Source organism: Oreochromis niloticus, linkage group LG12 (genome assembly GCF_001858045.2).
Source record: "Oreochromis niloticus isolate F11D_XX linkage group LG12, O_niloticus_UMD_NMBU, whole genome shotgun sequence".
Lineage (NCBI taxonomy): Eukaryota > Metazoa > Chordata > Actinopteri > Cichliformes > Cichlidae > Oreochromis > Oreochromis niloticus.
In genome coordinates, this window is record NC_031977.2 from 22,454,015 (window position 1) to 22,473,900 (window position 19,886).

General features: G+C 41.2%; 1 protein-coding gene across 1 annotated transcript in view; it reads right to left on the minus strand.

Moving 5' to 3' along the window:
- The window catches only part of pde4d (phosphodiesterase 4D, cAMP-specific), a 198,525-nt gene extending 183,307 nt beyond the window's left edge, over positions 1-15,218 (minus strand). The window contains exon 1 of the mRNA XM_003446136.5: positions 15,076-15,218. The gene's annotated coding sequence lies outside the window, so the exon portion shown is untranslated. The remainder of the gene's footprint in view (positions 1-15,075) is intronic.
- Between the last annotated feature and the right edge of the window lie 4,668 nt (positions 15,219-19,886).

The window sequence follows — 19,886 nt, forward strand, 5'->3', positions numbered from 1 at the left end:
GACTTTAAAAAGTGTGAAGAAGTGCATAGATTTTGAACTTTGAACTATATTTTCATGATTTTTACAGGTGTTTTTTCTATTGATACAGACCTCCCCCACTGCTATTCATACTACACCAAGATACTGAACCCTGAGTTGCCCCTGATGCACCCATGTGAGTGTGGGAATGCTTGGCTAAAAGTCTCTAGAAGTGCATAAGAAAGTGCTTGGTTTGTAGTAAGAAAGCTCTTTCTATTGAAACAGTAGAAAAGCATTATAAGCATTAGTAGTCCATTTACCTCACAAACTGCCTTAAAGACTGTTATAAACCATGAGTTGGAATATACAGTGTGGAAGGTTATGTGCTGTAAATGTATATAACTTTACAGTTTTAACGAAAAACTGCTACAGTTGCTGTCAAGCTTCCATTTTCACCAAAGATCACCTCTTCAGTTTAAGAAGTCCTTGAATTCATGACCGTTTTCAAACCCTTTGACCTTTCATATCTAACCTCTCGCTCCTGGCAACTTCTCCAATTTATCATAGTTAATAAAGCACTAACCGTCTCATTAAACCACTCTAATCAGAGGGCTGATCCCCCCCTCTCTTCATACAGGATTTTGCTCATTAGGTTCAGTTTTATCCACTGCACTGCAATTCTTGTGAAAAGAGCAGAAAATGTTCTGGGTCTCAGAGGGGAGCTTTCTAAAGCCTGAGACCATTACCAGGTAAGTGGTGTCTATTGGAAGATAATGCTGAGTAAAACTGCAGAGCTGCAGTCAAGCAATTTTGGAGACTGTTGGGAACTAATGGGATAGCTTAGAGTCTATTGGCTTGACTTATTTTTTGCGTGCTCCCTATCACAGGTCAATTAGCTTCATGTAAGCACAAGTGGTGTACCCCATTAGTACATTATGTATATGACTTAATAAATGTTTAAAGAACATTTCCCATTGCTCTCAGCAATTGCAGATAATGGTTTAATGGTCCTCTGTCAAAATTTGTGAGTAAACGTTCTGATAAATGCACCAGTGACTGAACGGTGCACTTTTGTGCACTTTCACTGCTTGGTTCAGTTTTCATCAGCCTCGCATACAGCCTCAGAGGGCAGCTGTTGTCAGGAATAATGCACAGAGAAACCCCTTGTGTGCTACTGCCATAGACAGTATTATCTTCCTGTACTGTATTTACAAAGTGTTGTATTGAATTTGCATGCTGTAAACTTGGATCAGATAAAATGTATGTCATCCTATTTCAGACAAATTTAGCTGGAGATTACAGTACAATACAGTAGAACTCTTTTGTTTCTCTCTTTACAAAGTATTGATGATCTCAGGACTGCTGTATTAAAATGTGAATTGGAGATGCTTTCCTATGGTTTCATCTCCTTGGTTCTTAGTTTTGAGGCCTCCACCTACATTATCAAACTCCTCCACACTTATTCTCCAAGCCAGGTTCTCAAGATCTCAGATCAGGGCCTTCTTCTGATTCTCTATACCCATGTTAAAAGCTCCTTAGCTAAAAAACTTTGGAACAACTGACCATTCACACTTTGCACCCCTGGCTCATTTGCTCAGTCGGGCATTTGAGCAGTCTTTGTGTTTTGTTTTGTGTTGTTTTGGTTTTCATTGGTGCATCTATAAAACACTTTGTGACTGCTCGTTGTCTTGAAAAGCACTATATAAATAAACCTACTACTTTATCAGATACACACATGCAAACCCAAATAATCTGCTGATAAGCAGCTTTGCTGTTACATTGCTGTCCCCTTGTCTTCATTTGTTAGTTGCAGTTTACCAGAAACTTCATGATGTATACTTTAAGTGCTAATGTTGTGTTTGCGGCTTGTTTTGCTGACCCCTGGTGGCCAGAATATATACATATGAAATGAGGCTGGGCTGATATTGATATAGTGTCATTAACAGCATAGGATAATATTACATTTATGCAAACAATCATTGCAGATTCTGTATATAAATGTGTATATATTTATATCTATTTTACTGGCTGATACCGTCCAATTTTGCAGATGCATGGAAGGAATGTTTTGCCTTAAACTGCCAGCAGAGGCTCCCAGAGAACCAAGGTTTATTTTCTGCCTTCTACTCTGTATAAATCTTAAAATGACAAATTTAATGATATTATAAGACATGCTGCAAAACAATATGCTTTTTGCATACAAAGCAGCGATATATAATCACTATATACTGTTTCTAGAACATGTTCTTCTTCTATTTCTGCTAATATAAAATTGCAGAGTTGTAAATATTTGTGTTTTTTCCCTGAGCTGTGATACCCTTGCACACTAAAAAGTCTGCTATCCAATGTCCCCCCTAAACACATGGCACTAGCCCTAATGACATCATCGACCCCAGGCATTAGAAGGCCCTGCAGAGCTGGTGATGAGTCACTCCTGTCGGTACAGGCCAGTAAAAAGCAGCAGACACACAGTGGTGAGCTGTATTGCAACTTGCATCTCTTTCATCAGATGTGATTCGATATGCACGCTGATGACCAGCTGGACAAAGAAATGAAGCAAGGTCACGAACCCGTGTCTGTTGGTTTTTTTCCATGTAATGACCCGGCTAGCCTGACAACTCGGAAATCTTTTTCCATGCTTTGACAAGAGCTCATGGGTAAAATTCTGCAAGCTAAATATGAGAGTAGCCTTTCATAATCACATCCAGTTGATTTTAAACTTGAACCGCAAGCTGTTGTACTTTAATGTAATTATTTTATTAAGTCATACAATTAATTAAAAGAACCTTTAAATGGATTGTCACTTACTGTAAACATCACAGGCGACAGTCTTCTTATCAGAGGTGCGATACACAAACTGTTCCACACACACACATACGCACGAATACACACTTCAGGGGGAAAACAAATGTGTCAAAGCACATTAAAGCATTTTCACCCGAGGCTTTTCATGGTATTTCTCTTGGCTCTGTAGCTTTATCTCGTGCGAATTTCTGCAGTGTTAGTGTTACACCTTTTCTGCCCCACAATATTTTAACAGGCAATTTTTATTCCAACTGAATGAACACAGCTCTGCCGAGTGCCTAGGCTTGTGTTTTTCTAGCTGTAGTACAAATGAAAAACTTTTTAAAATATACAATATTACATTTAGTTGGTAATTTCTTGGCTTGATCCTTAATTTAAGCAGTGTTAGTGCTGGTCTTCTGCACACTCCAACGCTTCAGGTCAAAATTGCCATAAAGCAAGCAAACAAAAAACAAGCAAACAAAACTGGCAGATGCCCTTGTGGATTTTGTTATGTTGAGGTCTAGACTGAGAAGGAGTTGAGCATTAGAGTAATATCAGAAATAATGGTGATTGGTCCCCTACAGGCAGACATTTTCACTCAGCTGGGAATGAAATCAGCATGTGTGGCTGCACTGATGAAAAGGGGTGGTGATAGGGAACGGAAACTTCTACAATAGGGAGGCCTATTTCATATATCATCTGCAAACAGTGTATTCTGAAGGATTCAATGATGAACTGTCATTGTCCACATCTGTAGTTCTTATTAAAGATCCTACCACCTGTATAGAGACTGACTATTGTAGTTCCATGTAATGGTTTGGAGATAATCATTGATTTTCAGATGTATACTTGAGCTTATTCAGACAAAATATGTCATTTAGGATTTTTTTTTCTGTTATGGGTTTTCTAATGTGGGGTGAGGATGGTGCATTTTAATACCTGGATAGAAAAACACACAATGGAACAGTGTTAGTCATGGTTTGGTTTCCCCAGAGTCTAGACCTCGACATTATTGAAACAGTGTGGGATCATCCTGACAGAGCACCGAACAAAAAGCACATTCAAGCTTGTTAAGAGTTGTAAAAATTCTATTTTTGCCTTATATACTGCATTCACATGTGAGTTAGCATATGTTTCCATAAACTGATATACTAACTGACTGTATAGTTACACTACCTACAGTACCACAATTTTTACACATAATTGTGAGCATTTAAAATTCAAACTATAGTTTTTCCCTCGAGTTTGGTGATATGTGTTTCATCATTTGTGCCTGCAGGGAGAAGACTTGCTCTTCATGTGCTAGCTTAGCTTTGAAGGGGAGAGTGCTTTTGTTAGCTAACTAGCTAGCTAGCAAACATTCAGAAATATCTGGAGTTAACTGTGTGTGTGTGAACTCTAATGGCACTTATGTAGTCCTGTGTATCTAGATGCAAGTTAGGCCTACAGGTGATAAATAATACACTAAATGCCTTTAATCCTCAAGTGACCAAGCTATCATAACTGAATGAGGTCATTTTTAATTTCATTTTACACAGGAATACTTTCAATGGCTACATCAGTTTCTGTAGAGCAGCGGTCCCCAACACCCGGGCCACGGACCAGTTTGGTACTGGGCTGCAAGAGTTGAGGCTCGGTTGTGAAATTTATGGTTTTCAGGGTTTTTATCGTTTTTTATTGTTATTTTTTGTTGTTTTTATCGTTAACTCGGTTTCCCTGGGTCTTTTCCCGTGTGTAATGAATAAATCTTTTTTTTGGTACTGGTACTGGTACTGGTTTTATTTTGTTGTATTTATCCACGACACCTTGAAGGCCAGTCCGTGAAAATATTGTCAGACATAAACCGGTCCCTGTCGCAAAAAAGGTTGGGGACCGCTGCTTTGTGCTACAGCATTTACAATAAACAACAAATAACTAACAGTTGAAATAAAAAGTACAAGAAAAGTAAACAATTAAGTTAGGTAAAAATAGTAAAAGTAGGACAGTAAGAGTGTAAAAGGAAAATGCCATCGTAGGAAATATTTTTACAATTAAAAATATCACCCCACTGGCTCCATTCAGTCAGTTGTTACTGGTTGTTAAAACTATAAAATCCAAACAGCCATCTCTACAGGTTACGTCAGTGCTCATTACTATTTACATAATTTAAGGAAGACAGTGATCCAATCTGCTCCTTTATTTTGTAAGGCTGGGGAGAAACATTTGTTTGCTGATTCTGACCCTGACCTCATGCAAAAATACATTTGGTTATGTTGTCATGCTTTATTGCTAATCATATACCCTCAGTTTACATTAAACTGGAAAACCTTTGTTGGCCAACACTGCTTATGACAGCAGCATTTCCCAATATTTAATTAATTCGTTTGTTATTTGGTCCGGTCATAAATCAAACTCTGATGAAATAAAAGGCTTTTACAGCTTAACGCTCATATCGAGCAATGACTTTTGTCTAGAGCCAGATGTAACACTAAAAGGAAGTTAAAATATACAACACCTGTAAATTTAATATGATCATTTTTTTCTTTCTTTATAAGCAATATGAAATTATGCAGCCACAATCCTAATGGATTCTAGCAAGCAAGCTTGCATTTTATAGTCTTTAGATTGGTTCCCAGTTGATTTTAAAATGCATTTAAAGTTTTCATGCTTACATACAAAAGACTAAATGGACTAGCTCACTAGCTTATTCTTGTTCATGTTCAAAATGAGATTGAGGACTAGGGGGAGTAGTCTTCCACTACACTACTGCAGCTACATTTATCTTACTCTTTTTGGGTTAACCAGGTCTCCTGGGAAGAAAAACTTTAAAATCAGAGTATAGCAGGAAGTCAGTTAAACTTCTGGGATACTGATCTGGTCAATGATGTATCAGAAGAGGTTGTTGATCAGTTACAGCTGCTTTTGTGTTAATGATATTAACAACAGACTCACTAGAGGGGCAACAATGAGACAAACCCCAAAACAGGAATGGGTTTACAGGTTAAGGCCACTAACATTTTTTTCCCTCCTCATTTTTTTCTGACTGTTTTTTGCATTTGCCTAGGCTCAGTGTCTCTACTGGTAGCATGAGAGGATACCTGGAACCTAAAGAGGTAGCACAGGTAGGTAGGATGGCACAATACATGCTGTTGCTGTAAGGTTTGCTGTGTCTGTGAGCACAGTCTCAAGAGCATGGACGAGATTCCAGGCAGTTACTCTCGGAGAGCTGGACACGCAGTCCAGCTCGTAGAAGGTCCTTAACCCATCAGAAGTACCGGTATCTACTCCACTGTGCAAGGAGGAACAGGATGAGCATTACCAGAGCCCTAGAAGATTATCTCCAGCGTATCACTGGTGTTAATGCCTCTGACCAGACAATCAGAAAAAGACTTAATGAGGGCAGCCTGAGGGCCTGATGTTCTCTAGTCAGCACTGTGCTCATTGCCTGGCACCAGAGCCCAATTGGAATTTACCATAGAATACCAGAATTGCAGGTCCACTCCTGGCACCCTGTGCTTTTCACAGATGAGCACAGGTTCACCCTGAGCGGATATGACAAACGTGAAAGACTCTCATGAAGCCATGAAGACCATTATGGTGCCGTGACATCATTCAGCATGACTGGTTTGGCAGTGGATCAGTGATGGTCTGGGGAGACATGTCCATGGAGGGATGCACAGACCTCTACAGGCTAGGCAACGGCACCCTGCAATTGTGGGATGAAATCCTTGGACCTGTTGTCAGACCCTACGCTGATACAGAAGATCCTGGGATCCTCCTGGTGCACCACAGCACCCAACCTCAATATGCAGGTAGGAGCATACTCGCCTGACCTAAATCCATAGAACGCTACCAAGAACGCCGCCAGGTTGCACCTCAAACTGTCCAGAAGGACGGGATGCCCTAGTCCAGATCTGAGAGAAGATCTCCAAGACATCATCTATCATCTCACTAGAAGCAGGCCCTGACGTTGTCAGGCATGCATACAAGCACGAGGGGCCATTCAAACTGCTAAGTACCATTATGAGTTGCTGCAATGAAGTTTTGCCCAAATGGATTAGCCAGCTGCATGATTTCAGTCAGCCGTCTGTAGGTTTATCATTTTCATTGTACCTAACACATTACCCAGTCCGTATCAGTATAGATATCATTTTTTTTCCCCATTTTGATCCTATGTGTTTTTTGAGTCTTCCTTTAATCTACAAGTCCTCTTCTGCATCTTATTCATGGCACCCCTGTTGATTCAATCTACCATTATCTAGCATTCTATATCAAAAATTATATACAGCAACAAAACCTTTCATATCAGGTCAGCCACTAATCAGAAGGTCGGTGGTTCGATCCCAGGCTGCCTCCTGGCTGCATGCCAAATATCCTTGGGCAAGATACTAACCCCATGTTTGCCTACTGGTGGTGGTCAGAGGGCCCGGTGGCGCCAGTGTCCGGCAGCCTCGCCTCTGTCAGTGCGCCCCAGGGCAGCTGTGGCTACAATGTAGCTTGCCATTGCCAGTGTGTGAATGACTGAATGTAGTGTAAAGCGCTTTGGGGTCCTTAGGGACTGAGTAAAGCGCTATACGAATGCAGGCCATTTACCATTTACCATTTAATCTCTTACAAACTTTACTCCAAGTAATTGCATTCTGTGGTACCATTGTACAAATAAGTGATTCTAATCGGCTGAGCTGTCCTGAACTACACGGTTCAGAGAAATGATGGCTTCTGTATACTGGAGGAGTTTCCTCCCTTGGGAAAGCTGTGTTAAGGTCACCATGGGTTAATTATAGCTGGCAAACCAATGAGAGCAGCAAAATTCTGCTGCTCCGCTGTGATTTCGTGTTTCTGATTTCTCGTCATGTTATGTAAAGAAGACCCACCCTCTGAGGCTTAGTCTAGCCTTGGATTATATCAGGAGAGCCAGAAAGCTGATTACATATCTGTAATCTTATTTTTATAAAAACATTTCCAGTGGCAGAAATACAGAGCAGGGCTCATATTTTTTTTTCCAACAAACCTCCCGTGATAATCAGATTTGCCAATTTGAAGCAGCACCAAAAACCACAGAGAAATGTTGCCATATTGTCTACGTAATAACTGTCAGCTATGAACCCAAATACTTTCCAGCAGATATGCTTACACAACTGGTTCATCAAGAGAAAACATTTGCCATTAATTAACACTGTAAGTCATTTTTGGTGTTTCAAAGTGAAACAGGACAAGAGACTGATCACAATCCCCTGAATTCTCTTTTTAACCATTTAAGAGGGGCATAGCAAGCCAATCGTACACAAGACCAGAAGAGTTAGAAAAGCTCATTTTCATAGACATGTCATAAACACCTGGCCTGACCTCTGCAGGCATCAAAGCACTATTTCAATACTTTTTGGCACAACTCACTGTTCAAAACTCTGCAACTACATAAGTGACCCACCTTTATGTTATAAGACAACATGTTGTGAGATATGAAATTCATTTAGGTCTCTCTGAGACCTGTGAACCAGCATCCTTAAACGGTCTCATGGCATTAAACCCTGAGACTTCATGTAATTCTGTTCCACCAACTATGGTGGGAAAAAAAGGAAAGTGGGAGTGAGAAAGCAAAGCATGAGTGACATTTTAGGACAGAAAGCATTTGAACCAAGAGAAAAACTGCTGATAAACAATGTCGCTTTTTACTTCGCATGAGAGTCCGTGTTGTTGGAATAAGAACATTTCATTTTAGTGCAATCTCATATCTGTGTGAGGGACTATTAGAATAAGGATAGGCTGAGGACAGATAAGAGTGCGGTGATGCATACAGATATCTGTAAATGATAGAGAGTTTTATTGGGGCTTTACTATTGCACTGTAGTAGCAAGACTGTGACTTACTGAGTGATTCCCAACTTGATTAAGAAAGTAAGGACTGTGGTGTTGGCCTGTTCGTGGGTTTCAACTGCATCCGGAGACATCTATATTATGTTAGCGTTTCTAAATGTCCTGTAGGTGAGGATCTGAGCATGAATCTGTCCAAGGTCTACTCTGTCTCATGTCCAAAATTAGCTGAAATATGCTCCAGCCTCCCTCCACCATAGAGGGAGAAAGAGAGAACAGATTAGTGGATACCCTCCTGTTTTAGCCAGCCGCATGGGAAGAAGAGTTTTCACATGAGTTGATTATCTGTGACAGAGCTGATAGCTGGCATTTCCAATTACTCACTCACCAGAGTAAATGAGGGTTAAGTGAGTAGCTTGCTGTATGTTGCATACATGAGTACCACATTGAGTTCCTCAGTACCCTTGCAATAAAAATATGTAACTCAAAATACACTAAGTTAAGTACTGGACCGCCTACACCTACATTACAGGGCGTTTACACGCTGTAAGTAACGCCACTGAAACTTATGTAACCTACGGCTGATGTGCACCTCCCCAAACTATACATCGCACGGCGCAGTCTGTAAAACTACTGTGAGTGGCCTGTTCAGTACTGTCGATTCCTCCTGTGCACTTCCAGCTACTTTTTCACACAGATTTTGAATTTATCAGTGACAGCATAAAAATCATTGCCTCAATATAAAGAATTTTAATAACAGCCTAGATAAAAAAAAATAACAGATATCAGCAAGAGTTCAAAATCAGAATGGGCACGAGACGATGTATGAAGATAAAAATAGCTGATGACAACAAAGGTTGGGGACACAGGCAGAAAATAAAGTCCCAGCTTTTAATCCGTTTGTATCCATATAAAAAACAGGACACAACCACAAGCTAATTAACATATAATGTATTATGATGCACAAGTATTAATGCTGCCAACAACATCACCCACTTGCCGAGGTCATATATAGATTGTGCAAAGACTTTAATAATCTGATTGCTGCAGCTGTGGCTTCCTATTACAGTACCGCACTCAAATTAAGTGAGCGCTCTAAAATAACTAATTCTTTCACAAATGTTTGCAAAACCATACTGCATAGTTAGGTGCTTGATTTTATACACCTGCAACAATGGAAATGAAAACACCTGATTTCAAAGATTAAGAGATCTGGCCCAATACTTTTGTCCCTATAGTTGACACTGAGTTCAGTACAGAGCAGAAGTCTACTTTTTCATCTCCAGTAAATATTTCCCAGCGCTCTACAAAGTGAGATCAATTGATCTGAGTGCATAAATCCTTCTTCTGTGCTTCAGCTGGCTAACACATGTCACTAACAAAACAGATAAATGTTTCTTCTCCGTTTAAACTAACAAAAACCCCTGTTGGACAAGTCAGCCACCACTTGTGACATCACATCAGATGGATGGATATTAATACACATATTTGCAATGAGCGTGTCAACAGCAATATAAATCAAAAAGCTCAGCCCACTGGATGTCACGATGATGCGAAACAGAAGAAGAAAGCTGTCACACTAACCTTTCACTTCTACGCGGAAACATTCTCCACATGATTAGTGAGGAAAATGCATCACTGTGACGCAAGCCAAGTTATAGTTCCCAAGAAGCTAATATAACAGGAAGATTCTTGCAATGCGAATGGCCTAATTACAAGATTACCTTCACTGCTGACCCGAGCCTGCTGTATCAACAGGAAGCACTCCCCAGAATAAGGAAAGAGCCTTGGGGGAGAAAGCCTCATTTTCTCTTTGTTTTGTTTAGTTACCCATAAGCCACGCCAAAAGACAAATTATATTCTCATGGATGGTAAGAGTTTTTATGAATGTCAATATTGAACAGTTATAGATGATCTTACATAAGCTTAAAGCAAAGCCATCTGCAGAACAAACATTTTAACACAACCATTAAAACGATAAACATATATAATAAGTACAAAAGCAAATATTGGATGAATGTTTATATGGACAGTTTAAAAGTAGAAACCAGCAAACAACACACACGCAATTTATCTTGTAATTTTTTATAACTTTGCAAAACCTGAAAATCTACCACTCGTGTTATTTCCTATCACTTTTCTTCTGAAGAGGCAAGCTACTTGAGAGTTCATGACTGCATGGGGGCATTATTCCCAAAGTTCCATGGGTGGGAAAATGTTGGATAACAAGTGTTATTGTAGCATACCATGCTGTTAATGCAGGAGAGGCAGAATTCAATGCACCAACCGTATGAACCCAGTGAAAACAGGATTACTCTGTCCTGCAACATGATTGGACTGTTCCCAACACAGTTTGGTGGAGCTTAGCCAGTTTAAATAGACAGCTGTGCTTAGTGAAGACAGTGCTAAATGCTGCAGCAGGATAAGCAAATCGTGGCAAGCAGATATCACTCTGTTCATAATGTCCTGCACCAAGCAGGATTCTTATCAGGGTCATGACCTGACAAATACTACACAACACCTGACCAAATGACCAATTATAAACTCGCTAACCAACTGGCAGGCCATCTCTACTGATAAGCTGCTCATATACGAGATATAATTTAGCTGTGGGTGGAGGCTAGTTATTATGAGCTAAAGGGGGTCATTTTGTGTTTTCTTGCCAGACAAAAAAAAGTCAAGTAATCCATTTGCCACCCTTGATGTTTATTCATCCCTTCCTTGTACAAACACTAGCTGTCAAAGGCACTTAACTCCAATTACTCTGTGGGTTGTGCTCACTCCAAGCAGTGCAATCAGTTCTCAGTGAGAAACGATTTGACATGTTACAGTGGAACTCAATCCAGTTGTTTGACTGTGCTGGAGACGTTGTGGTGGGACGGGAACGATCATTAAATGCTGAACGCTCTCGTTTCGCTGTTAATCTTGGACGTAGACTCTCTGTGTATGTGTGTGTCTGTGTGACACAGCAACCCAATGTGGAATAACAACAAAAAACGAGTCGAGTTTCAAAGAAAACACTATTCAAGTCTCCAGAAGCACAAAGCCTTTCTGGTCTCCTGGACCAGGAGCAGCATCGTTGTGACCCAGTCCAAACACTGGAAAATGTCAACATTTGTTTACGGAAAGTTCTCCGAGGTTCAGGAAAACAAAGTATTTTGTATTTGTTAAATAAAGCTCGGGGATGTGCTGTGAAGGAGATGACCAAAACATAACGAGCACATACCACCACCCTCTAGAGACATCATCAAGCCCATCCAACCCCCACCACCCCCACTCTCTCCACAATTAAGTCCCGGGGCAGTTCCCAAATCCCTAGTTGTGTTTCTATAAAAGTAGTTTAAGCTCTTGAACTTTATTTTAAAAAAAAAAAGAAAGCCAACAAGCACAATGACAGGACTTCCAGAGTGACAAAGGGAAAGGGAAGTACAAGCAAGCTGCAGGCCCCAGATGCTTCTCTCTTCTTCTCCTCTCTCGTGTCCCTCAAAGGTCATTCTTCCTGTTCAACGCAGCAAAGTCATCACACACAAAAGCTGCAGAGGCAGAGATCCTTAAGAAATGTCATCTGGTTTGTGAGTCCCTGCTTATGTCTGTGTACATGACTCCAATTAAAGACTAAATCTGCCCTACTGCTGGTCATAACAGTGTGGTTTAGTAGTAAGACTTTATGTTGCGGTTCTTTTGGTGCTTTCCAGCTGTGCTGAATGCTCTTGGTTTTTTTTATTAGCTTCATTGAGGTCGAATGGTGGAGAATCGATCTTCTTGTAAGTTTCTGTCTACACTGTTAAACACGTGTCTGTCTAAGTCTTTACACGCCAAGGGATATCGTTATTACATGTCACATTTGTTCTTGGACTTAATATCAGACAGCGCGCTTTGTACTGGAATCGCTACAATGTTGCCAAACATCTGGAGTCAGAGAAACACCCTCTGAATAAGCAGCAAACAATTCATGACTCAAAAAGCGTGTGTCATGTCACCTTGAAATGGAAAACAGATGTAACATTAATTGCTGAGAGTTTATTTTTTTGCTGGTGATCTCACAACAAGGATAAGGCGAGAGATTATGACCTGACTTTAACTATCTGCAAGCTCCACCAAAAAAACTGGATAGTCCCAAAATGACTCCTAACATCCAGAGGACACAGAGATTTTCCTGCTTATGGTTATGAGAAAACAGTTTCCAATAAAAAGGCACTTAAATGCCGTTGGCTTTGCCTGCTTATATGTTCTTCTGCGTGCGTGTCAGCGAGTACGTATGCATATTGCAGTGCTTTTGCTTGAGAGCTTTGGAGGACTTTAGCATGCTCTTCCTTGCCAGTAGAACAGAAGAAAATAAACACTGCCTTTATTACAATAATGAATATGCTTTGGGAAGCAAATGATATAATTTTCCATTAACTCCCACTCATAAACAGCCAAGAATGGCTCAGGGAAGCCTGTGACATTTGACTTTACTGGCACAAACACTGCGGTACTCCGCTATTGCTTGACCCCTGACCCCTGACTTCTGAAAACTCACAAGACTTACATCGCTATTTAACTCAAAGCCTCTCATGCTAATTGAGCCATCCGAGAACAACAAAGTCTGATAAACACTTGAGTTGACAATGTCACTCTAAGTTAAGGTCTTAAGCATCATCACGGCTGTCCACATGCAGTGTGTGCAGACAGTTCGCCAACACCTGCAGAGATCCTTCATTACAAGACTGATACAAAAGACATCAGCAGCAGTGCAGATGCCTCTTGTCCCTGCACACTACACACGCAGTGCACTGAGCCAAGCTCATTACTCTGCATTCACACTGGGCAGCAGCAGCAGCACTCATTCAGAAAAGAGACCCAGCTCAACATAACACCAGGGATAAAGAAAGAGGCTCGTAAGATTAAACATTTTCATGTAAGCTCAGTAATCATGTTGGTGGTTTTAACGCAGTCATTGTCTAGTGAGCACAGTTATTCATTATTCATCCTAATCTGACTTGTTCTGATCTCTGCAAAGTGGAAAAGAGCACAAACACTCCTATATGTAGGTCAGAGTTTAGCTTGCCGTTTCAGCCACTATCGACGCACTCAGGTGCTGCACAGGTGAAACAATGGGCTTAGTGTGTTGCTTGCATCTCGGTGATTAATCCATGTGGAGGTGGAGTGCGGCACTCTCCAGTTGTCTGGCTGTATATATTTGCATAGTAGAGGTCAGGTACAACACAGGGCTCGCTGTGTTCAGCACGATAAAAACAAGGAGCTTAAGCAGACAGACAGGAAGGTATTAAAAATCGCACCAGTTAGAAACTACAAAAGAGACAAGGAGTGTCATCATTTCCACAACTTTTAACTGGCTTCACAAATAAGGTGTGCTGAAGAGTCACCGTGACATCACAACAACGGTCACGGTCATGAATCACAGTCTCCATCTGTGAGATACAACACATAAACAGGTCCACATGTTTGTTAGCTGGTCATCTGGTGCCGCATTAAAGCCTCCTGGATCCAATGAAAGTGTAACGCTGTGTGAATATGATCTAACTTTTGAAACTTTTCCTGTGTTCACACAAGCGAACACACATTATCCCGAGACAAAGCCCAGCTCCTTGTATAGGCTCTAACACGCCTGTTTAACAATATAGCAAGCTGGTTTGACTGGAAATTTGATAGGCACGTCTATGGAAATCAAGAGAGCAAAGCATGTGACAGTTTAACATGACAAACTCTGACACTTTTCACACCCTGTGCGTTAACTGAGTCAGTCCACACTGGGAGACAGACTGTCAGGAAACACTGTTTGTTTGCCTTCCTCTCCTTCTTTTCCCATTCATAAGGCTGTTGCTGTTATGATTAAACAGATGAAAGATGGGTAACAGGTTATCCTGCAGTGTGTAGTATCAATCATATTCTGGAAGGAACAAAGTTTTCCTAAACAAAAAATCTAACAAAAAAAGAAGAAGAAGAAACAATGACTGTGTTCTTTCTCCCCCCCCCCTGAATTTATGTGTGACTGCAGCACAATTTGGAGCAGGCCTATTTATAGCCGACTACCGCCACAACCACCCCGCAGCCTGAAAGTCACACCAGGAGATTTTGGGAGGGGAGTCCTTGAGCTCCTCTGTCAATGCGAAGCATTGCAGTGACAAGTTTGCTGATGAGGTTGGTGACTGTGAAGTCGCACTGCACCGGTCCCTCCCCTAAAGCACAAGCCTGCTTTCTATGCATCCTTCCAACACACTGAATCTAAGTACATACGCTCCAGCGCATGTGCATGCATTTACACATAAATCCACCGCACGCACTTACTTGGACACACATGTAGATGGCTTCTAGTATTTGATTAGCTGTGGTGATGAGCTGGTGATGATGGTCTGAGTGTTTACTATAACCGCTGTCACACTGTATCAGTATTTGCTCTGATGTCATATTACAATCGCACGTGTGTGACTTTAGCTCCACTGCCAAGTCCATAGAAAGATAAGCCACTGTCCTACAGCTACTGTTATCAATACAGAGGGGTGACAGACAGAAAAGGCAGGGCAATGTGAGAACTTACTTTAAATCCTTCTCAGAAAGTTCCAGAAAGAGATTATTTGTCCTCTAATCTTCTGTTTCCTCTCTGAGTCCAAATGAAAGATCAAAAACAAACAAAAGTGTCTTGTGTGCATCTCACACACCGCAAGTCCCACTCCACTGCTCACTGATGTTCTCTGGGATAAGGAGGGAACTCTGTTGCCAGCTCCCAGGCTTACAGCCAATCCTGTTAAAGCTCTTTCTGACTCTTGGCCAATGGCGTGCTTCTCATTCTCCGGCCCTCCCCGACCCCCCTCCTCTTCCTCCTGCTGCTGAAGCTTCTCATGATTGTGGACAAACTCATAGTTGTGGAGTATGACAGAGTAGGAGGAATTACTGTAGTATTTACAGTGTGAGAGAATAAGAATAGAGCAGCGGTGAGGAAGATTTCCATTACGAAAGAGCGGCGAACAAGTGGACAGATAAAGAAGCCAGAGATTAATTATAGTGGTTGGTTTTAATCTGTCAGGATGCTTTTCTATTTTTTTAAAGGGTGATTTATCAGCATGGATTATTAGTTTAAAATAGTAGCCTACAATCCTGCTCCGTTTTTTTTTAACTTAGCTCAGGCGCTGACATGTTTAATTATTACATGGATTGTAATAAAAGAATTATGATGGGGGTTGACGGGTCACTCCATCCTTACGCTAGATTATCTGCTTATCTTTTTAGCATCTGTTCACATGAAAATAAGGACTGTGACGCAAACAGCGACAAAGACTGAATCGTGTTTGACATGTTTTACTACATAGCTGCAGTTCTACAGATGACGTGACACCCTATTGCTTCAGTGGCCAGAGGGAATATATAGCATGCTCCGAAAGGCATGAATTGCAAATGCTCCCAACAACACACGGACAGATATGGCTTGTGTTGCAGGGCCAGTGAGCATCTGCTCTGCTTGTATACCACGGAAGCCTCTCTAGCTATCAGTGGTACTGATAACAACTCACTTGATAACATGCACACTCAGACCTCTTTCTTTTTGCCCCCGAGGGGCTGGAGCCATGGTGTTTGGTCAAGAGGGATTCTCACTTCAGTCAAGAGGTGGAATTAGTCAGGTTGCTTTTACTCCAGCAAGTCTTCGGGCAAAAGCATGAGCAGCAGTAGCAGAGAGTCCTTTTTCACAGGGTAGATAATAACGATGATATTTGAATCAAACTGCGTTTTCACCCAGTCTCATCCATCTGAGGCGCAAGATGAAAGTACTTTATTTTTTCAATTTCCAAAAGAATGCAATTCCAGGAAAATAATGGAAAAGAGGAAGAAAAAGTAAAATCATAAACAAAATGGTATTACATATGAAAGTCATGCATATTAAAACACATTTTCAAACACAGTCTTTTATTTAAGGTTAAACAGGTCTCACCTTCGAGCCTGTGTTCATAAATGAGGGTATGACTTTATTAATGATTAAAAGCTACAGTTTGTTTGATGCCTATTAAGACTCTCTATTGAAATATGATCTTTATGTCTATAGACAGATTTTCCTTTAGTGTAACTCTGGCCATAGAGTGCATACACTTTACCAGCAGCTTCACTGGGTACACCTGCTCATCAATGCAAACATCTAATCAACTAATAACATGCATTTAGGCATGTAGACATGATCAGGACAACCTGCTAGAGATCAAAGCGAGCACCAGAATGAAGAAGAAAGGGGATTTAAGTGACTTTGAAGGTGTCGTGGTTGTTGGTAACAGACGGGCTGGATTGAATATTTCAGAAACTGCTTATCTCCTTGGATTTTCTCATTCAACCGTCTATAGAGAAAAAAAGAAAAAAAATATCCAGTGAGTGCCAGATTTCTGTTGATGCCAGAAGTCAGATGAGAATGGCCAGACAGCTTTGAGCTGATAGGAACAAATGATAATCCACCTTTGGACACTGAGGCTATAGTTTATAAGACAGAAGTACAGAAGATTTGGAAAGAAAAATGTTGCCCGGTCTGATGAGTCTCAGTTTCTGTTGCGACATTTGGAAAGTGGGATCAGCATTTGGTGTAAACAACATGAAATATGTCCATCCTTTTATGACCACAGTGTACCCATCTTCTAATGGCTGCTTCCAGCAGGATAACACAGCACAGAGCTCAAATCATCTCAAGCTCAAACTGAGCATTCACTATACTCAAATGGCCTCCAAGGCAGGGGCGTAATTTCCAGGGGGGTGAGGGGGTTATGACCCCCCCCCCCCCCCAGTGTTCAGCACGAAGTTACGCCAATGCTCCAAGGTGACCAGATCTCAAAATCTTAGCATTGCACGCTAACTTGTTTCCAGCACCTTGTTGAATCTGTGACATGGAGAATTAAAGCAGTTCTGTAGGCAAATGGGGAGATCAACACGTTACTATCAAGCTGTATGATTGCTGATGATACTTTCATTTATCCATGTTGTTGAGTAGATATGAACTTGTATTCCTTCTCGTGTTTCTCCATGTTCATATTTCATATTTCCTTGTTTCCAGTGTTGCTCACCTTTGCCTTCCTTTGTTTAAAATTTGTATTCTGTGTCCCTGTGGTTTTTCCCGCCCAGTATTTTAGTTGCAGTTTTCCTGGTTTGTCTCTTGTTACATTGCATCCTTTGATTTCCTTCCTTTGTAACCATCTACCCCACCCTTAGCAGGGTCATTGTGTTCAACTGTTATCACCTGTGTCCAATCAGCCGTGTGTGTACAACAGTGTCACTCTCAGTGTCAGTTTATGTATTCCCCCCCCCTTCCCTCTGTTTAACCTCCTCAGTGGATTTCTGTTTTGTTATATCAGTTATGTGAACTGTTTTTTGGGGGGGGGGTTATTACCGTAGTTGCAGCTTACTCTGGTGTTTGCATTCGGGTGATCTTTCCACTAAAATTCATGTATTACCTAAAAAGTCAAATTCTCTTTCGGGAGTAACTTTGTGGTAAATATCAAAATGGCGGTTCAGTTTTATGACAAGCATGCAAAAAGGCAGGCAGGGATACATGCAGCAGAGCTGGCAAGCCCTCAGAGAACAGCCAGGCATCCAGGCTGGGCTTCAGCAAAGAAAGCAGAGTGCTACTACACAAAGCTGTCTGGCCCCAAGGTTTGTCAAACTCACGGGAGTGGAAGGGTTATGCTAATACTGTGCAAAGGGTGAACACTTTGTTCTTCTTTTGCACTGTGGCATCAAAACATCATACACCGAGTAAACAGCAGGAAATGAACACAAATTTACAACTGCAATTTGTCAGAGGAAAGGAAAATTGTTTTGAGTTTAACCTGTAAACCCCAAAGAGCGGGAATTCCTTGAAGACAGGAGAAACTGGGAAATAAGCGTTCATTCTCTGCTGCCTCTCCCTGAGCAGACATGACAGGTTTACAAGCACAGAGGCAGCAGCTGACAAACACACACAGTGTGCCAGACTCCGTCTGCAGAAGCCTTATTGAAAGACAAAACGGCAATCGATAAGTCTGCTTTGGGATGGGTAATACACCGCTGCTGAGTAGATACATAACTGCATAACAGCCCCCTCGCCAAAACACACCACATTTGTTCCACTGCATTGCACGGAGAAGTATCGCAAAAGCTGTTCACAGGAACCATCTCTGTGGGGGAAAGGTGCTCTTCATGGTGTTAAGAATTAAGACTCAGTCCTGTGTAAAAAAAAAAAAAAAAATGTTTCCAAGGGGACAAACACACGGAGGAAAGTAAAGAAAGTAAACACTGTGTTCCAGTGTTTTCCTAAATGCAAGCAAGAGATCATTCCATCAGCTGTCATTTTTCTCCAATACTTGGACAAAGATGAGTAACAAAGGATCCGGACATAAATAAACATTGTGTTTGGCTTTGAAGAGACAGCTTCATCGCGGGAGATTATCTTTGCGGTGAGTGACGTTAAAAACATAACGTGATTACAAGGTGTCGAAAACCATGTCTTCCTGTAGAGCATCACCTCTGTCAGCTCCATCAGTTACAAACCCCCCCACCAGGCTTCATTTTTAATGAGCATATCAGTTTGAAAACATTACAAATGAAACCTGTAAAGGTGAGAGCACATTTATATCTGTTATTTAAATTTTGATCAGCCATATCGTACCTATCTTTAACCTAAAGGGAGCTTAGGATGATGAGGAAAGGGGGCAGAGAAGATTATGTTGTAATTAGTAAAAAAAAAAACCCAAAACACTAATAACTGACAGAGAACCATCTGCTCTCTGCTGACAGACTCAGCAGTAGACACACAAGCACGCACAAGCACACACATTTGTTCCGGTCACATCGCTCGGTTTGATTCACCTTCATTAAACTGCACTGCGCATAAACTTCTCGTGTCACAGAGGTTTATGTCAAAGAGTGACTTTTCGCCTCATCTCTTCTGTTCATCCTCTTGTTCTTTCTGTGGTCACTCCTCCCCTCCAGCAGCCTCTGTTCTCCCCGATACAGCCACGATTTGTTTTTTTTATTTGTTCATTGTTGTCCTCTGGAAAGTTTCCAAGGTGCTGTCGCTCCTGAAGAAGACGGGTTATATGCTTTCCAAACAGTGGTCAGGACTAGCATTAAAAAAGCAGACATGCTCAGATCTTGTTGCTGTTGCACATGATGCCTGGAAGCATCCTGATCTGGTGAATTATAGAGCCCACAAAGAAAACAGTTACCATTACAGTCTCTGCCTTTATAAAAGTCTCGTTATTCTCCTGACAGTCACCACCGCAGTGGGCAAGACCGCATTGTGTCATCCAAGGTGGCTGTCTCCATCTTTTATGTACATGGATATATCCCCCACAGCCACGCCTGGTGGTTTCAAAAATCCTTCCTCTCAAATCACCTCATGTT